The 21,177-nt window shown below is 34.8% G+C and overlaps 1 pseudogene; it reads left to right on the plus strand.

Annotated features, from left to right (window-relative positions):
* Nucleotides 1-19,352: 19,352 nt before the first annotated feature.
* On the plus strand, nt 19,353-20,026 carry LOC118854992 (annotated as a pseudogene).
* Nucleotides 20,027-21,177: the final 1,151 nt, after the last annotated feature.

Consider the following 21,177-nt stretch of genomic DNA (forward strand, 5'->3'; position numbering starts at 1 on the left):
AGCCCCATTGTCTTCAGAGCAAGACTAAACTGTGAACAATGTAGCCAAACATCATTTAAGTTAAATGAAGGAATTCCAGTGCAGGAAAAAAAATAAAATGAGTATTTTTTATGTTCTCACCATTAAACTTATATCCATTTTGACCTTTCAATCCAAGAGCACAGTTTTTTCAAAAATTGTACAAGACTTGACTAAAACCTGAAGAGAAGAAATATCTAAACCTTAACTTCCTGATATTTATCTAAGCTCAGCTAATGTAGTTTTGTTTTCTTTTTCTTGAGCCCATATATGCTCCTCCCCTCTGACTTACACTTGTACTCTGGATCCTCAGCTCACAGTTGTTAGTCACATGAATTCTAGAACCCCGTGTACATGAACTCCTCCTACTATATGGCATTAGCCCCTTCCAGCATGTTCCCAATCAACAGTAGACAAAAATATCTCAAAGTAATGTGGTTTTCTAATAGGTTATAAAAGAACAAGAAATAGAAATCATGCCTCCATAAATCCAAGTTACACACACACATACACAGGGAGAGACAGAGAGAGAGAGAGAGAGAGAGAGAGAACATACAAATCATCTGTGATTAGGATGAACACAGTGATTACTGCTACTACTGCTACTGAACAAATGTAGGAAATGCTTATGGCCAAGACTATTCAATTATCTTCCAAGTCCGGGGTTCCAAGTCATTTCTCTCCTAGTGGAGATCTCACCACATTCAACTCCCAATTGCATGGATCATGTATATCTTAAATTCATGAGAAGTTATCCTCTTTGCTGCCAGAGGTGAAATTTTTCAAAACAGCTAAAAGTATCAAGTGGCTGCCTTTCCTTAATTATTGTAGATTAGATATTATTCTTTTTAAGGAATTAATTAAATTATTTGATTTAATATTTTTATATTAAAATGTAATATTTTATAATATAAGAACTATATAATGTATAACATTATAAGTATTGAATTATATGTATACTATACATAAAATAATTAAATGGAAGCATTTTTATTTATTCATTTAATTTCATCATCAAATCTAACATATTTTAATTATCTATTTATTCAATCATTTATTCACATATTATTAGCTTTATTTACCTATTTGGTTACTTAATATGCATTTACCTGCTTGTTTACTTAATAAGCATTTATTTTTACCTGTTTATTTCATGTTTTTATTAAGTGACACATTTATTCATTCATCTATATATTCATTAATTTTTGTTCAATTATTTCTTTATTTGAATTTATTCACTTATGAATTTATTTTTGATTTTGCTCATTTTTATCTTCATTAATTTGTATAGTAATTCATATGTTCATATTTATTTTCAGTTTTTTTATCAATGCATTAATTCATATACTTGTTTGTTCTTCATATGCAGCAGATACAATTACATATACATTTAGACATGCACATATGTTTATATACATATGTGTGCATACAGATATGTATGTGTGTTTTCTCTATGAAGAAATATATCACTTTTTTGAAATTTGATTTATGGTTAGCATGAGAGGATGTTTTGACATTATTCCAATGGTTAGTGATAGTTACTGGAAAAGCACTTTCTTTGTTATTGGGAATTCCTAATTGAAGAAACTCTTTGCATTGGTGCTCACCACCATGTTCGTTGCATATTGTAATTTTAGAGAGATGAATGGGGCATTGTGATATAAAACATCTTGCCTAAAGTCACATAAACTGCACATGTTACGGGAAGGACTTTAACCTAATTTTTGTCAGCTCCCCAATATTCTTTCAACCAATGACACCATCTTGTTTCTTAACATATTTAGTGAAATGATGACAAAAAAAATCAGGTGTATTCTACCATACAATTTTATCAATAGGTACAGAGAAAAATGATTAAGAAAAAGACCTGTTTAGTGCAAATATACTACAAAGCACAGAAACGTGTTGTTTGTGAGAATAGTTATCCTGGGAAAATCATTTAATTCTGTTTGTCTCAGTTTCTCCATCTGTAAGATGATCTGCAATAGGAAATGGCAAATCATTCCAGTATCTTTGCCAAGAAAATCCCAAATAGTCAAAGATTACTGAGAAGACTGAAGAACAACAACAACATTAGGAGATTTCCTAATAAGTAAAATTGAAAATGTAGTGCTTTCCATAAGTTTTTTTTTGATGTACTTTACTAAATTTAATGATTTCAGAAAGTAAAAATAAAAAAAAAGAATAAAAATTGGAAAAAATAAACTTCGTGGAACTCATGAATAAAAATAATGCTGGAGTCAATTATGGCACAAAATCATGAAATAGAAGTATCCAAAAGAATGAAAAATTGATAGCAAAGCAATAGGCCAATATATGGCATGGTGATCAGGGCATTGAGCTTAGAATTAAGGAGACGAGTTCAGATTTGGTCTTAGAGAGTTACTATATCAGCGTGACCTTAAGCAAGTCATTTAGCAACCTTTTGCCTCAGTTTCTTCATCTGTAAAAATGGGAATAATAACAGCATCTACCTTCCAGGGTTGTTGTAGACATCAAAGGAGAATATATTTGTAAAGTTCTGGAAACATAGTAGGCAGCAATAAGGAATAATAGAAATAACAATAAAATCTGAGTCATTATCTACAAACAAAACAAATGTAAAAAAAGAATAAAATTAACAAGGATTATCATACCTGAAATCCAGTCTACAGTTCAAAGAAAAAGAAATAGTTCAAATAACAAGGAAACCTTTTAAGGATCAAATAAACATATTTTCCAACTGTTTCAAAAGAAGTAGAATATTTGACTAAAACATTCCAAAAGTAAATATAAAATAATTCATAAACAGTTCAATTTCCAAATTGTACATGATCCTGAATGGAGAGGGGGACATTTATTTGAATAAATAAGTACCTAATATATCCTTTTGGATATACTTGGATTCACTAGAATCTTTGAATTGCAAATACAAGGGGCAAGAGAAAATTCAGAAAGAAAATCAGTTTGAGTTAGTGGAAAGGTTGTTGTTGCAACCTTTATTTTTGACGTGAACCAATAACATACTGAGATGATATCTTGACTTGCCTGTGAATAGGATTTAAGGGAGGCTGAGTTGCACATTTATCAGCCACAGTCTTTCTTCCAGAGTTATTAAAGTACAAAAGCAAGACAAAACTCAGCATGCCTGATAATGACATAAGATGCTGTAGATGACCTTGTTGTGATAGGTGTCTGACGTCTGACTAGGCTTTAAGCATTCCACAGTTCCTGCTTAAGTCAACTTAATGGCCCTTGGAACAAATTGTTCTTATCTGCCTATTCCACTGGAGGAAGTTTTCACATGTTTGAAGTAGTTATCCCCTTGACTGGCTGATGGGTTTGAGGCCTTGAGCTACCCTCAGCCTGTCTGCCTAGAAGGCCTTCTCAGAGTGTTATTGCTGAGCACACTACAGATTCTTGGAGGCACAGATGAGAGTTGACTGACAGGTAGACAACAAAGTTAGAAGAACTACCTAGAAAATGGATCAGCAAGTGCTCGTACCAGACTTGCCAATCCTCTTCATATCAATGAATTTGAGCCACTTACATTTGGATAAGAGGAGTAGAATTAAATGTCTTTTTTGATTTCCTTTATCTTCAGGTGTCAAAGAAGGGATTAAGATTGACAAGCATGGGGGCAGCTAGGTGGCACAGTGAGTAGAGCACTGGCACTGGAGTCAGGAGGACCAGTTGACACACACTAACTAGCTGTGTGACCTTGGGCAAGTCACTTAACCCCAATTGCCCTGCCAAAAAGCAAAAAAAAAAAAAAGAATGACAAGCATAGGATGTAAGGTTTTAGTGTTTTTTTGTTAATTTGATCATTTATTTTTTTGATTTGAAGATGATAAATATATGGGAAAACCAATAAAGAGGGTAAGAAATAATAGGATGAACAAGCTTATTCATTTTTATCATAACTGGGTTGGGCCACAAGATGGATATACACAAAGAAAGGACTCAGGGGGAAAGTAGGGCTCTCCTGAAAGACATTCTTATATGAAGCATACAAAGGATGAAGTAACATATAAAACAAAATTTATTTAATATGCAAATAATTTAAATTCACCATAGGAACATAAAGGATATCATGAAATAAAATGGAAGGTAGACATGGACAGAACTACACAAACTCAAAACTAATTTCAATTTCAGAGAATAGAATAGGAGCAAAATGGGTAAAGAATATAAATGATTTTGATTTAGGAAGATGCTCAAATAAATCTAGTATGATGAATATTAATGGAAAGACCACAGTCCTAAAATGAGAGTGGTAATTCAGTGACACAATGTTTAGAGCCCCTCGTCTGGAGTCAGGGAGAACTGAATTAAAATCTGGCCTCAGACACAATAAACTATGTGACCCTCAACAAGTCACAACTATTTTTTTGTGTCAGTTTCTTAGTCTGTGACATAGGAATGATAATAGCATGTATCTTCCAGGGTGGCTGTGAGGATCAAATGAGTTAATGTTGTAAATTACTTAACACACTGCCTGGCACATAGTAATAAATGCTATATAAATGTCAAATGATTATGTGATTTATGATACTGCTGCTGATGATAAATATTCAAATATAAATATATATAAAATAATCAAAATAAAACCTCTTTGAACTTGCTATATAACTATATTAAACTCAAAAGAGTAACATGGAAGATTCATTTTGCACCACAAAGGCAGGTAAAGTTGGGGAGAACTAGTCACAATCAAAACAAACTTCAGCTTAAGATAATAGAACATAAAAAAGATGGAAAGCAAAAAAGGAATTTCAGAATTAAAGACTGACATCTGAGAAAAAAATAAATGAGGATGGATAGGGAATGGGAAGTATATCTATATCCTTCCAATAATTGATTAGTGCTTATTGTATTTCATCTTTTTTAAAACCTCTGAGAAAAAAAAACTTGTCAAAATGAGGGTTTCATTTAGGAAAATACAAAAATAATTTCAATATTATGAATGCTACTGGAAAGAAATGAAATAAAATGAAGGGGAATAGCAATTTCCTTTATTGAAATAAAGTAATATACAATGAAGAATTAAGAACTTTAGTTCTTTCAATAACAGCAATATATAAATAATGAAGCTCCCAGCTTCTTGGCAGAGAGGTAACAAAATATAGATGCAGAATGAGACATAAATTTAAACATGACCCATATGTGAAATTATTTTTCTTAAACACACAGATATATATGCATGCTTGTATGCATGCATGTATGTCTCCATATATGTTATATATGTATATGTACATACATAAATACATGCACACAGATTTAAAATGGAAAACGTAATATTTTGGGGAAGAAACATTTGGGATAGGAAGGGCTAGGTACAAAAGAGAATTCATGCTACTACAAAAAGATAAGAGAAAAGAAAAATGTGTATGGAACTTTGGAATATGTCCAAGATAGAACTGAAGAAGTTTTAGAAGTGGATGCAAATAGCAGACAATGAACAACAACATGATAATTTTCATATATACTTTTAATAAGTCTTCATATAATTAAATTTAACTGTTCGGCATACAATTTCCTCCTATATTTTATTTTTATATGGAAAGTTACAGCAGTGCTCATTTTCAGATTCATGAAAACAATTATGGCTTTGCAAAAGAGTATAATTGGGAACAAGCCAACCCCCCCCCCAAATAAAGTAATTGAAAGAACATAATATTGTATTCACAACCAAAGTCAGAAAAATAAGACATAACTTTAACAGTGGGGGAAAAATATTAGAGATTGGTGGAGGCGAATATCAACCTAAATCTTATAACTTTAAATGAGAATAAATTAAACAGTGAAATAAAATTTAAAAAAAAATAAATTGGATAATAGAACAAAACTAAATAGCGTTGCTTTAGAAGAAATGCATTTCAAAGACATAAAAAGAAAAGTAGTAAAGGATATCATGGGAAATGTTATTTCTATGCATCAAATGGATCTTTAAAAAAATGGGAGTTGCAATTATGCTAACTGACAAAGCCAAAAGAAACATTACATAAATTTTTTAAAAGGATAAACAATAAAACTATATTATCCTGACACAAACCACAGACAATGAACCAGTATCAATAATAACTTTATATAGTTCAAATTTTTGAACGTCTAAGTTCATAAAAGAAATGTCTGTTATAATGCATAGAAAGTAACATGATGGAGCTATGAGACTTCAATATCTCTCTCTCTCAAGTTTAGATAAACCTAACACTAAAATTTACAGAAGTAAAAATATGGAATTGAACCGATTGCTGTTAGAGTAAATTGAATTAACTGTCATAAAATCTTTTCTAAATGAGATAAATACATTTTAGAGCACCACATGGAACTTTGATAAAAGCTGACTGTAAACATGAGTATGCAGATATTTTAAAGAAGTATATTTTTAAAAGCAGAAATAATTATTTTATCTCTCACAGATTACAATGCAATAAAAATAAAAATTAGCTGATGGACTACAAATAAATAATTCAGACTCAGTTTGAGACCTAATGAAATGCAAACAATATTGGGGTCAAAGAACAAATCCTAGGAACAATTAATAGCATATAGAATAATAATAATGAAATAACACACCAACATGTCTGGGATGCAGGTAAAGCTGTCCTGGGAGTTAGAAGACAATACATATCTTTACAAAGATGCATTTACAAAATAAAAAAGAGAAAATAAGTATGTTTTTGGTTTTGTCCAATCACTGCAAAAATTATAAAGTCAAATAAACAAACAAAAGGTAGAAACTGATAGACACAGAAGAGGAAGTGATTATATAAAAAAATAAAAGATGTTAAAAGTTAAACTTGTAGTATTGTTTTACTTCCTGAAGAAGAGTAAACTCTTAAAAGCTAAGCTAATCAAGAAGAGATATTCCTTTATACCTAAACTGCCTATAGATTTAGTGAATAACATAAGTTGATGAGATTTTATTAATATGCATTTAGTAACCAATAATTTAGAATAAACAATGTATTTTACAGGAGTAATTTCTAAGTTCAAGTCAAATATTATAAACTTCTAAGGTTATGTTCCCTGTTTCTGGCACCTGGAGGAAGGGAGATGGATCCTAGCTGGTTTTAACACGAGTTCTTTTTTTTCAGTGAGCTATACGAACCCATACTACATACTCTTTAAGACACGACTAAAAGGGTTATCTCTAAAAAATTTATAGACTGATGGATGTAAGTTCTAACACAATAAAATATCAAAGCTAATAGTTGCCCTACCCTAGAAACTCTCCATTACATACCCATATTCTAAAAATTGGCAAAAGCAACAAAACATGATGGAAAAAAATCACAAGAAGTATACTTTGTCAAGTGACATACTTTGTCCATTTAAATTACATTCAAAACAAAGTTTCTTAAGATTTCTCTGATTTCCACTACTTGTTCCTTTTTATTATTGTAAAAATAAGCTCTGTAAACAGGTCAGTTGCTATCAGTCACTGAGATATTATTGGCCTCATTTTGGGGTAATTGTTTACTGTGCCATTAAATCAATATATTTGGACGTTTCTTGCCTCATACTTTCCATTTTTAGATAAAAAAAATCAATACATAAAACATTAAATCTACACATATCCATACACATATACATATGAACATATATATATATACATACATACATACATACATATACGTGTCTCTAAATCTCTATCACGGATGTTAATGTGTATGCAAGTATGTAGAGATGACAACAGTGAAGAAAAGATGAATAAAGTCAAATCAAGTAACTTACAGACCAGTGATAACCCTGGTGGTCTTATGCTGAAAATTAATAATTCTTCATCATAGGAAGAATAGAGAAATTATTAGAGCAGAATATAAATGTTGTCAAATGAAACCAGTGCTTAGAAATTTTGGCTTATGTTTTTGGTTTTTGAATGGGACTCATGCATTAAAAGAAGGCCACTTAAATATAAGATTCATTCTTTTAAAGAAGCAAGTTGCTGTTACTCTTTACAAGCAAATTTAGATTCCAGATCAAATATCTTTAGATGTCATAGAATCAAAGAAACAACAAACATTAATATTTTCCTACTAAATATCTTGCCCTGTGCTATGCCATAGGGATATAAATCTTCAAACATAAAACAATGCCTAATTAATAACTACCCATTATGGACAGAGATTTGCACCTGAGATTAAGATTGTTTCTGCCTCTAACACTTGCCATATTTTACAAGCTGACAATGTCATTTATTATTGTTATTATTACTATTCCTTCAGGAGACATGATAATCACAGCTCTTGGGGGAGATGAGATCAGACGAGGGTGTCCCTATAACTCTAGCCTTACCCATCCCCACCACACATATGCGAACATACACCCACACATGCACACCCACATTTTGGTGGACATAATTCTGTATTGTTCTCTGGCAGAACAGACAAGCCTGGTAAGTGCCTTTGTCCACAGGACTCAGATAAAGAGATTCCTAGAGAGAAAGAAAAAAACTTTTTTTTCCCTTGAAGGAAAGCAAGCTTCTCCATGCTAGAGATTCAAAAGTGACTTGGTGGCAAAAGTCTCAATATGTATTATACTGTGCTTAATATTCCAGCAGTAACATTATTTGCTGGGTTAGCTGATACTTTTACACACATACCCTCCTATTCTGGGCCTTTAAACAGGTTGTATCAGAAAGGTAGGTGGAGGATGGGCACAAATTGGAAATCCTGATTCAGATTCTGCACCAGATCAGCTGCAGGGAACAGATGTATCTTATTTATTTCTGTTTTGCTTAGATCAGGGAAAGGATGGGAAACTACTGAGTCTGAGTCCAATGTAATGATCAAGAGGTATCCTTGATCTCTAATCCAGATTCTGTCAGGGGGAGAAATCCTTGTAAAATGTCAAATAATCTCACAGAATAAGCTCATAGCCCTGACTGTTTTACAGAATTGCTAAGAAAGGAACTTGGCTCCTATTTTCTGTGACTTCAGGACCCTTAACCTGACCCCACCCCCTCCTTCTTGGTACGTGTCCCAGGGTTCTGAAAGCATGTAGATAATAAGGGGAGAGTTCCTGTGGGGAGAACTGAACTACTGTGGACATGTTCTTGAAATAACAGGGCAGGATCTCCCTGACTGTCACTGTCTCTCTCTCTCCCTCTCTGTCTCTCTCTCTCTCTCTCTTTTTCTCTCTCTGTCTTTATCTCTGTCTTTGTCACTGTCTTTTCCTCTGTTTTTGTAAGTTTCTTTCTGTCTCTACTTCTCCCTCTCATCACACACACACACACACACACACACACGCACACACATACATTTATGCATAATAGAGGTCAGATTTTGTTTAGTAAAAAGTCCTCAATTTCTGGATGAGGCAACTGAGGGCCAGAAAGATTACTGACTCTTGCATACACACAGAAGTAGCAATGAGAAGAAATTCTATTTGAATGGAAGACCTCAGTCACTTTCCAGCACCTCAGATTGCTCCACTCTCCTTCTCCCATGGCTTAAGATATCTATTCTCTATAGATGTCTGTACCTATATAGATATCTATACCTATGTAGATAGATAACCTATCATAGATTAACTGCCAATGAGCTGTGGCTGCCTTCTCCATCTTTGATGCTACATGCCTGTCTGTCTTTCCTTTTACTCCTTATGAGGATCCTTATCCCTCTCTCTCACTTAATGAAGATCAGCCTTGTGATCTAGTTACTTCACTCTTTTTCCAAATCGTTCTTTGTTAAGAGGATAATGGTACACGGCTGTCTGTGCAGTTTGGATAATCGGTGAAGAGCTTTCATTATAGGTAGAGGATCTGGGGGCAAATTTCAACTGTATCACCTTTTCCTGTCTCTGAATTTATTAAATCTGAATCCTTGAGGAAATTACTTCATTTTTCTATGCTCAGTTTACCGTTTATTTAAAAGGAGTGAGGAGACTGGACCAGATATGCCATAAGGATCTTATTATCATTAATTTCTGTAATGATATATCATTGTGTCATAAAAATATCTCTCCCTTCTTGCCCTACCATCTGGCTTCAGCTATTACGGGCAACCGAAAAGCTGATGCAGAGTAATTGATGCAGCCAAACTTATTACTAGGCTAGGGTGGAGAGTGGAATGGGGCACAGGCTGGCATGCCTGTTTTCTCAAGTCTTTTCTTTTTTAAGCCTCCACATCCAGGTATACAAAAAGCTGAATTTGACTAGACTGGGTTGTAAAATATTGGTGTTGTCGGCTTCAATGTGTTTTCAAGTAAAATTATAACACAGCATGGAACTTCCCCTTTCCCAACCTTAAAAATCTAGCACAGAAAACTGTGTTATAAAAAATAAAGGCAGTAATATATTTCATTAGATTATTATATATTGCTCATTAGATGACCATTTTGTGAAGTATGTGTGCATAAGCTGTCATTGTTCAAAGAGCTGGACCTGAGAAAGAGTTATGTGGCCAAATTTCCTTGGGGCACACGATCACCCACCAAATTTATCTGGCAGAAATTAAGTTCATACCTTTTATGGAAAAGGATTTCTATTTTGTGTGATGTGCCTATTGTGTGCAGAGGGAATTTGAAAAATGATCTTCCTGCCATTTAGCCTAGGTGGGATGACTGCTCATCTTTCCATCTGCTACTTACTCATTTTCCTTATCCATTCTCAGTTCAGTTTCTAAGGCAATGAAAGGAAACATTTTTTCATTTCCTTACTCATAATTAAGATTATAGAATGTGATCATTCAAATGGTTCTGAAGCATGCCCAAATTAAATAAATTTATTAAGCGATTAATGTTATATGACCTCATTATTCTCAAACTAACTTCAAATTTAAGAACATATAATTATGTTATAATAATGTTCATTTTATATATTTACATACTTGCAGGCCCTTGAAATTTGCACCAATGTGAATGAATACCAGAAGGTAGAGCACATGCCACTTAGATTCAAAGACTTACAGGATATCCTTAGGATAGCATCAGGTCATGTATGGCAAGGCAGTAATATTACCAGAAGACAACCTATCCATTAGAATAACTTAGCAGCCTAGGTGTGGCAGAAAATGAATCCCTAAAATACAGAAAAAATATTTAAGAAAATGTTTCGGTTAAAATGAGCAGTGAATTTGAGCCATACCCTAAACATGATGCCCACTATGACATCTGAGAAATCAGTTCGGTTATAGAAGGGAGTAATTGTTAGCAAGCAATGAACAAGGTCAGCAAGGAGACCTCCAAACCCTGATCATCAGTGAAATCCAGGGGAAACAAGTTTCTTCAAAGAGAGCAGGGAAATAATATATTTTGAAGTTGCGTCAAGTTCATTGTTAATCCATTAAGGAGCAGCACAAGAAATTTTTCAATGTATTCATCTCTTGTCCCCCAATCCAAAGCCCTCTCCACTCTAATACATTGTCCTCTAAGGCTTGTTTTGGAGCTAGAGAGAGACAGAGACTTGTATTTGTCAGTCCTCTCTCTTCCAAGTTTTTGTTGGTTTTTTGACACTGTTGATCCCACTCTTCTCAAAACTCCTGTTCTCTAGATTTATAGTACCCCACTCTCTCCTGGTTATCCTTTTATCTGACTATTCCTTCTCTGTCTCCTTTGCTGGATTCTCTTCCAAATAAAACCTTCTAGCTATAGGTTTCACACAGGTTTCTGTCTTGTGCACCCTTTTCTTCTTCTCCATACCACTTCATTTGTGATCTCGCCAACCGCCCTGGGTTTATTTGCTATTCATTCTTAAATACACCAATCCTGCTTCTGACTCTCTGCTGAACTCCAAAATGGTATTCCCAAATGCTTTTTTATACATCTGGAAGTGGAGATCCACTAGACAACTTGAAATGAACATGTGCAAAATGGAACTCATTCTTTTTCCCACTAAAAACTACCACTCTTCCTCCTATCTTCCCTGTATGTGATCAGTGATTACTCACTATCTCCCATCCACCTACTCCATATGCAATTTTCTACCAAGGCCTGTCCACTTCAAATTTGTAACATCTCTCCCATATGCCCCCTTGACTCTCTGATATTCTAAATACTTTTGTGCTGGCCTTTATCACTTCATTCCTAAAGTATTTCAATCCTCCAAATGAGACTCCTGTTAAATGTCTTTCCCTCATCAATCCATTCTTTATTCTGCCACCACAATGATTTTCCTAAAACAAAGTGGTGACCATATCAACATTCTCATTTCTAGTAAAATCCATTGGCTCCTTATTACCTTCAGGATCAAATACCAAATTCTCTGTTCAGCATTGAAAGCCATTTATAACCTGGACCTGTTCTACCTCTCCAGGCTTCTTATACCTTATTCGCTGCTTATCAGAAACTTACTTAGTTTCTGATTTAGTTTCTGATTCAGTGAGACTGGCCCCATTGCTTTTATTTTTCCAATCAAGATTGTCTGTCTTTCAGCTCCGGGTAATTTTTCTTACTGTCCCACATGTTCGGAATGCTATCACTTTCGTTCTCTGCCTGCTAACTTTCCTGGCTTCTTTTAAATCCCTAGTAAAATCCCATCTTTTAAATAAAGTATTTTATAACCCTTCTAAATTATAGTGAATTCTCTCACTTGAGAATTTCCTATTAATTCTGTATATACATTGTTCATATTTGTTTGCCTGGCACATATGAGTGATTTAATAAATGTTTATTAATTGATTGATTTAGATCTTGATTATAATATTAGAAGGGGCCTTAGGTCTTGGAGGGATCACATGAGTTGTCTCAACCTCCAAAAAAAACTACATATACTTAATTTTATGTTAATTCTACTTCCTAATTCCTTTGCTAAAGGAAATCTTCCATTGGGTCTTCTGTCTCTTTATGCTAAGGTTAGATATTTCTATGTTGCTTTCTTGTAATAGACAATAAGGCATTGACATTGATTTGTGGTCCAGTAAGTAACTGTATATCCTGTCTCTGGAAGACTGTGGAGTTGACTCAGTGACTAGAGTATTGCTTCTGGAGTTAGGAAGTCTTGGTTCAAGTAAAATTGATGCCAAGCAAGTAAATGAACCTCTGCGTGATTCAGTTTTCCAATTGCAAAATAGGGATAATAATACCACAAGTCTTTTAAGTCTGTGAGAATCAAATGAGACAATGCTTGTAAAGATCCTAGCAAAGTGGTTTACACTTAAAAGATGCTTACCAAATGTTTCTTTCTTTCTTCTAATAGATACTTAGTAAATACGTGTTAAATGACTCTGTAGTTCTAAGCAACTCTTAAGTATTGGATCAAAGGATCAAATTCAGAACACTTCAAGTCCAATATTCTTTCCACAATAATTTTTAAGATTTGTAAATAGATTCCTTATTTAATGACATAATTGATTCTCAGGCCATGCAAAATTGAGTACTCAAATGGTTCAGAAACCAAATAGTAAGATTTATGTTTGAAAGAATTTGTAATATTTTGTCTGGAGAATTGATGTTTTTGATTAATTTAAGTTTGAAGTATGAAACAAATTCCTTCCCTAAGATCATCCTACCTCCAAATGGAGTAACAAGAATTTCATACGTTCTATAAGACGATGGAAATTCAATGTGGCAGTAGATAATGATTTTTTTTTTGGAAAATCTTAGAAAAAGAGAATAGATGGTGATCAGTTTCATAGAGTTATCTTGTACCTTTTTTGGTCCTCAACTTGAAAACACAATGAGCTTTGCTCTAGTACAAAAATCAATCCAGTATAACAACAGTTTTTTTGGGAGGGAAGGCTGAAGACAACTTCAAGGAGGAAATAATGCTGTTGCCTTTTCTGTTCCACATGATATTAACTATGAAACATTTTCTATTCACAAGGGCAAACATTTTACCATGTCCAATGATACACATACTGGCATTACTATTCTCCAAATGCTGTAAGGAATAAAGTAACTTTATAGACTCTCATCACTCCACATGAAATAAAGTTTACTGAAGTTAATTTGATAAATGTGAAAGATGTTGAAGCCAAATGAGAAACGTTGATTCTATAACAGAATTCTCTGTCTCTTCCTCCAGGTCATTGTTGATCTGACATCCAGTCTTTTTCTGAAGACCAATACAGAATGCTTACTTCTAGAGATATCTTGTATTTTTTCTATCTGCTTGAAATGGTTATTGGGGTGTTAGGTAATTGTTTACTCTTTTACCTATATATTTTCCCCTTATTCGCTAGTCATAAGACAAGACCCATTGAACTGATTTTCATTAATTTGTCCTTTTCCAACACATTGATGATTCTCATCAGGGGAGTCCCTTGGGCAATCCAGTTGTTGCAGCTAAAAATTTTTCTTGATGATGTTAGTTGTAAAATTATAATTTATCTGCAGAGAGTGTCCTGGACGATTTCTCTTTGTAGTACTTGCCTCCTGAGTGTATTCCAGGCCATCACCATCAGTTCCAGAAACACTAGATGGACAGAGATCAAAACAAGAGCTCCAATGCGTGTTATTACATTTTGTATCTTATTGTGGATCCTTGTTCTGGTCTTTGTTGTGGCTGTGTTTTTTCGTGTGGCTGGTCCTTGGAACAGCACTGATAGTAAACAATGTAGGAACTTAGGGTTTTGCTCTTTAAGCAGATACACCATGACTTCTTCAACATTGGTAATATGGAAATCAACTTATGAAGGAGTCTTTGTGGTTTTTATAGTCATTACCAGTGCCTACATGATGCTTGTTCTACACAAACACCATCAGCAAGTCAGGTAAAGTCTTAGCACTAGTCTTAGCCCCAGAACTTCCCCAGAGATCAAAGCTACCAAAGCCATCCTTTTGTTGGTGAGCATTTTTTTGTTCTTTTATTCAATAACTTTTATCTTCATTATTTATATGCAAAATTCCCAAGATAGAAAACAATTGATGTTACATGTCTCTGTTCTTTTGACTCTGTGTTATCCAACTTTCATCCCCTTTGTCCTAATCAGCAGTAACTCCCAGATCTCAAATTCTTGTTATGTTTTCCAAGGGATGAAAAAGTCCTGTCCCTTCCCATCAACTCATCAGACCAAGCCCTTTAGAGTCTTGTAATATTAAAGCTTAAATGCTTTTGAATTATAGGTAGTCCAGTACTATCATTTTGTATGTGGGAATATTGAGGCAAATGGTAACATTTCCAGAAAATAGGCAGACATTATCTTCCTTCCCAACACTAAGATATCATGCTTTCTGTTCAGGTCAAAAAATGTTGGGCTAATAGGAAGGAGATGACTATGGCTAAGTGGTGCAGAGAATAGAGTGTTGGTCCCAGAGTCAGAAAGACTTGAATTCAAATCCAATCTCAAATACTTACTTGATATGTGACCCTGGGTAAGTCACTTTACTTCTATCCATGTCAGCTTTCCCAATTGTAACTAACTTCTAGCTTATTGTAAGCATCAAATGAGATCTGATTAGCTGTAAAGCTCTTAGCATTTAAGAACTGCTCCATGGGAGGGGAGGGGGGTGGCGGAAAGCAGGGACTAGCATGAGCTCCCCGCCAAGTCCCTCCAAAAACCTATAAAAATGGCTCTGAACCAATTCTAGAACTGCAGAAACCAAAAAACAGTGGAGGAAAGCAGGGCTCCAGCCCAGAACAGCCTGGATGGTTACTGGGTGAAGTCATTCATACTCAGAGGTGGGAGCGGAGAGGAGAGGAGCAGAGCCCAGCATGGGTCATGCAGACCAACCAGACCTGGAGCTGGGTGGAGTGTGCCCTAGTGCCCTGAATCAGCAAGCTGCAGCAGTTACCAAAATTCTCAACCCACAAACACCAAAGACAACAGAGGTTAGTGGGAAAAGCTGCTGGGCACAGGGTGATAGAGTTCACCTTTCAGCCACCGCTACCAGGGGTAGTGGAGGTGGGGCAGCTACAGAACCATAGCTGCAGTTGCTTCTGGCCCCAGGCCCACCTGGTAGGAGGAATTAAGTGGAGGATCACAGCAGGACGGCAGAGCCTGCTGAAGATCTAAGTCCAGTCTGGGTTGGGGGTTTTGGGGAAGAAGGAGTGCTGGTGTGGCAGAGATGGCTATAATACCTCTGAAATCAACAGCGCATCCCCCCAAGCTTGAAACATAGTACTCTTCACTCTACAAGCAGTCATATCCCACTTAAAAACTCAAGGGTCAAGTAAGTTGCCTGGGAACATGGCCAGGCAGCAAAAATGCACCCAGATTCAGTCTCAGACTTTGGAATCTTTCTTTGTTGACAAAGAAGACAAAACATACAGCCAGAAGAAGTCAACAAAGTTAGAGAGCCTACATCAAAAGCCTCCAAGAAAAATATGAACTTGTCTCAGGCCTTGGAAGAGCTGACAAAGGATTTGGAAAAGAAGGTTAGAGAGGTAGAGGAAAAATTGGAAGAGAATTGAGAAGGATGCAAGAAAACCATGAAAAACAAGTCAATGACTTGCCAAAGGAGACCCAAAAAATACTGAAAAATATGCTGAAGAAGACAACACCTTAAAAAATAGACTAAGTCAAATGGCAAAAGAGCTCCAAAAAGCCAATGAGGAGAAGAATGCCTTGAAAGGCAGAATTAGCCAAATGGAAAAGGAGGTCCAAAAGACCACTGAAGAAAATACTACCTTAAAAATTAGATTGAAGCAAGTGGAAGCTAGTGACTTTATGAGAAATCAAGATATTTTAAAACAGAAACAAAGGAATTAAAAAGTGGAAGACAATGTGAAATATCTCCTTGGAAAAGCCACTGACCTGGAAAATAGATCCAGGAGAGATAATTTAAAAATTATTGGACTACCTAGAAGCCATGATCAAAAAAAGAGCCTAGGTATCATCTTTCAAGAAATTATCAAGGAGAACTACCCTGATATTCTAGAGCCAGAGTGTAAAATAGAAATTGAAAGAATCCACAGATCACCTCCTCAAATAGATCCCAAAAAGAAATCTCCTAGGAATATTGTTGCCAAATTCCAGAGCTCCCATGTCAAGGAGAAAATATTGCAAGCAGCCATAAAGAAACAATTTGAGTATTGTGGAAATACAATCAGAATAAGCCAAGATCTAGCAGCTTCTACACTAAGAGATTGAAGGGCTTGGAATACGATATTCCAGAGGTCAATGGAGCTAGGATTAAAACCAAGAATCACCTACCCACCAGAACTGAGTATCATGCTGCAAGGCAAAATAGGGACTTTCAATAAAATAGAGGATTTTCAAGCTTTCTCAGTGAAAAGACCAGAGCTGAATAGAAAATTTGACTTACAAACACTAGAATCAAGAGAAACATGAAAAGGTAATCAAGAAAAAGAATAAAAAGAAATTACAAGGGACTTACTAAAGTTGAACTGTTTTGTTTATATTCCTACATGGAATGATGATGTGTATGATTAATGAGACTTCAGTATTAGGTTAGCTGAGGGGAATATGCATACGTGTGTGTCTTTATATATGTATATGGGTGTGTATATGTATGTGTATATGTATGTATGTATATATATGTAGAGAGAGAGAGACAGAGAGGGCACAGGGTGAATTGTAAATGAAGGGATGATATCTAAAGGAAATAAAATAATCTTAAGGGATGAGAGAGGAATATATTGAGAGAGGGAGAAAGGGAGAGATAAAATGGGGTAAATTATCTTTCCTAAAAGTGGCAAGAAAAAGCAGTTCTGTAGGAAAAGAAGAGAAGGCAGGTGAGGGGGAATGAGTGAATCTTGCTCTCATCAGATTTGACCTGAGGAGGGAATACCATACACACTCAGTTGGGTATCTTACCCCACAGGAAAGAAGGAGGAAGAAGATAAAAAAGGGGGGATGATAGAAGGGAGGGCAGATGTTGGAGAAGGTAATCAAAAACAAACACTTTTGAAAAGGGAGAGGGTCAAGGGAGAAAATTGGATAAAGGGGGATAGGTTAGGAAGGAGCAAAATATAGTTAGTCTTTCACAACATGAGTATTGTGGAAGCATTATACATAAGGATATGCATGTGGCCATGTTGAATTTCTTGACTTCTTAGGGAGGGTGGGTGGGAAGTTAAGAGGGGAGAGAATTTGGAACTCAAAGTTTTAAAAAAAGATGTTCAAAAACAAAAATAAAGTTTTTAATTCAACTAGAAAATAAGATACACAAGAAATGGGGTGTAGAAATTTATCTTGCCCTACAAGAAAGGAGGGAAAAGGGGATGGGAGGGGAGTGGGGTGACAGAAGGGAGGGCTAACTGGGGAACAGGGCAACCAGAATATACACGATCTTGGAGTGGGTGGGAGGGTAGAAATGGGGAGAAAATTTGTAATTCAAACTCTTGTGAAAATCAATGCTCAAAACTAAATATATTAAATAAATTAAATTAAAGCTAAAAAAAAGAACTGCTCCATAAATGTGGCCTATTATTGTAGTTTTTGTTGTTACTCTTATTATCTTTACCATCAGGCATTTGTAAATCCACAGTATTTCAAATATTGTAGCATAGAAGTCCCTGTATTCATCACCAAGTCTAACATTGTCCTTGTATAAGGGAAGAATCAACGGTCATGGAGCTTAATAAAGTGATCATCTCTGGCATGGATCTGAAGGAAGATTTGAGTCCCATTGGTCTTGACTATAAGGCCACAGTCATATCAAATACAGTAACTTTTTTAGATTTGATTGATTCACATGCTTTTTACTTACATTTAAACTCTTTAAACAGAGTTTTTTTGAAACAGAAGATGCTCATTTTCAAACATTTCATTATTCTACTCTTCCTTGTTAGTAGAAATGGAGGAATGAAAAAAAGAAGAAAGAACAGATTAAGGAAGTAAAATGGAAGAAATATGAGGGAAGAGGAAGTAAATGAAGGAGGAAAGGGAGAAAGAAGAAAATTTTAAAAAATGGAAGAAAGAAAAGTAAGGAGATAATAAAAAAAGAAAACTAAAATAAAGAGATATGGTAAAATAATCAGAGAAAATAATATGCTAAAGGAATTTGACATTATAAATGATGTTGCATACTCTGACTTTTTTATGTTCATGTTCTATTACATAAGGAAAAGAGCCCTTAATTTTGAACTAGGTACATAGAATAGAAAATCTGAAAATAGTACTTACTGTTTCTGTAGTTTTTGACAAGTCATTTTCTCTTTCCAGTCCTTTATTACTTTGGTCAAGTATTTAAAGGAAAAGTAAGGTTGGACTGAATAATCTCTAAATTTCCAGCCCCATTGATATCATACATTCATATTTCAAGTGATCTCAAACAAATTTTCTCTACTCACAATTTTCTACACCTTGCTGGTAAGAACTGCTGTCTTAATACCATGTATGTAAACAATCTGCTCGATTTTATCTTAAAGTTAAACATTTTGCTAGTGGTGGTGTTTATTTTTGAAACTTCTCATGAAAAGTGTACCATGTTATCAAAAAAGAAGGAAACTGAGACAAAACCTAAGTGAGGCAGCCATGGAGAGGCCTGCCTGCCTGGCCTGGCTGCCTCGGGAGGCCAATCCAGAGGTCACCAACCAGTTTCTTAAACCATTAGATCTGCATCCAAACTGGCAATTTGTTGATGTGTATGGTATGGAACCCAAAATCCTTAGCACGGTGCCATGTCTAGGTTGTATTGTATTGCTTCTCTTTCCAATTACAGGAAAGTATGAAATATTTAGAATAGAAGAGGAAGAAAAAATAAAATGTGAGGGACAAGATGTCATAAAATCAGTGTATTTCATGAAGTAAACATCAGTAATCAGTATTGTGGAATAATTGGGCTGATGCACACCATTGCTAACAACAAAGAAAAAGTGAATTTTGAATCTGGATCAGCACTGAAAAATTCTTGGAAGAATCTCTAAGTATGAATCCTGAAGAAAGAACCAGATACTTAGGAAAAATATGAAACCATTTGAGTTACTTGTGAATTGAGTGCCTATGAAGGTCATACAGAGCCACCAAATATAGATGAAAAAGTAGATTTGCGTTTTATTGCATTAGCTCATGTAGATGGGTGTGTCTATGAATTAGATGGTAGCAAACCACTTCCAATTAACCGTGAGGAAACTAGTGATGATACTTTATTAGAAGATGCCATGGAAGTTTGCAAGAAGTTCATGGAACAGGACCCAGAAGAGTTAAGATTTAATGCAATTACTCTTTCTGGGACATAGCTTATACATAGTGGAAACACCAGTACTGTATTATTTGTAACAGAAATAAAATTCCTCCTTCCATACACCAGTGTTCACAAATACTGTTATTTTCTTGATGTTATTGATGAAACTGACCAATAATAGTTTATGTGGATTAAACTTTGAATTAATATATTAACAAATTGATAAAAACAGCAATAAAGAAAACAAATCTTAATGTATGCCAAGACAACATTCTGCGAAATTCTTCAGAAAGTTACCTTGCATATATTATGTGCACATTTTACTAATAGCATTGACAAGCACAAGAGTGTTAAGCCATGTTCCTATGTTCCTCCAATTTAAATGGTTCAAATGGATCTCATATAAGTTTATTAGGTAGAAAACCCAAACTTAACACTTATTCTATGAAGGTTTTAGTTTGATTCTTTTTTAACTCAAATTCACAATTTAATAAAAATAAAAAAGTACCTCTTTTAGTAGTGACCAGCAAGCAATTCCCCATTAGCAGTTTCTAATTTATTTTTTATTTTTAGTTTGCAACACTCAGTTCCACAAGTTTTTGAGATCCAAATTTTCTCTCCCTCCCCTTCTTCCCCTCTCCCCCCACAATGACAGCATGTAATCCGATTTAGGTTCTACATATACCTTCAGAGTAAATTTATTTACCCAGTAGTCAAGTTCTTCCTTAGATGTTGAGCTATTAAATGACTTCATCAGGATCACTCAGACACTATCTGTCAGAAATGTCATTAGAAAATTATTTTTGTTGTTTAATGTAGGTACTTAGCTTTCCTGTGTATTTCAATGCTTGTCATCGACAAAAGTAGAGATAAGATTATTTTTGTTAAGTCTTAGGTTTGTGTAAAATATTAAAGTATTTATAGCAGAAGGAAAACAAAGAAACAAACAAACCCCTGCACATCTGAACAGGTCCCACCTCCAGTAAAGATGCAATGTACTCAGAGAAAAGAAGGAAAAAAAAACATCTCAAATAATTAAAAGTCTAACAGAACAGAGAAAGGGCAAGGAAGGGATATGATCTCAATCTCAAATAAAGCCCGGGAAAAGCAGTTAAGTTAATGGGCACTAAAGGATGTTTTTCCAATTCTTTAAATTTTCCAAACTTCTTTTCTTTCAATAACTGTATGAAACAGAAAGAACAAGTT

Source organism: Trichosurus vulpecula, chromosome 6 (assembly GCF_011100635.1).
Source record: "Trichosurus vulpecula isolate mTriVul1 chromosome 6, mTriVul1.pri, whole genome shotgun sequence".
Taxonomy (NCBI): Eukaryota; Metazoa; Chordata; class Mammalia; order Diprotodontia; family Phalangeridae; genus Trichosurus; species Trichosurus vulpecula.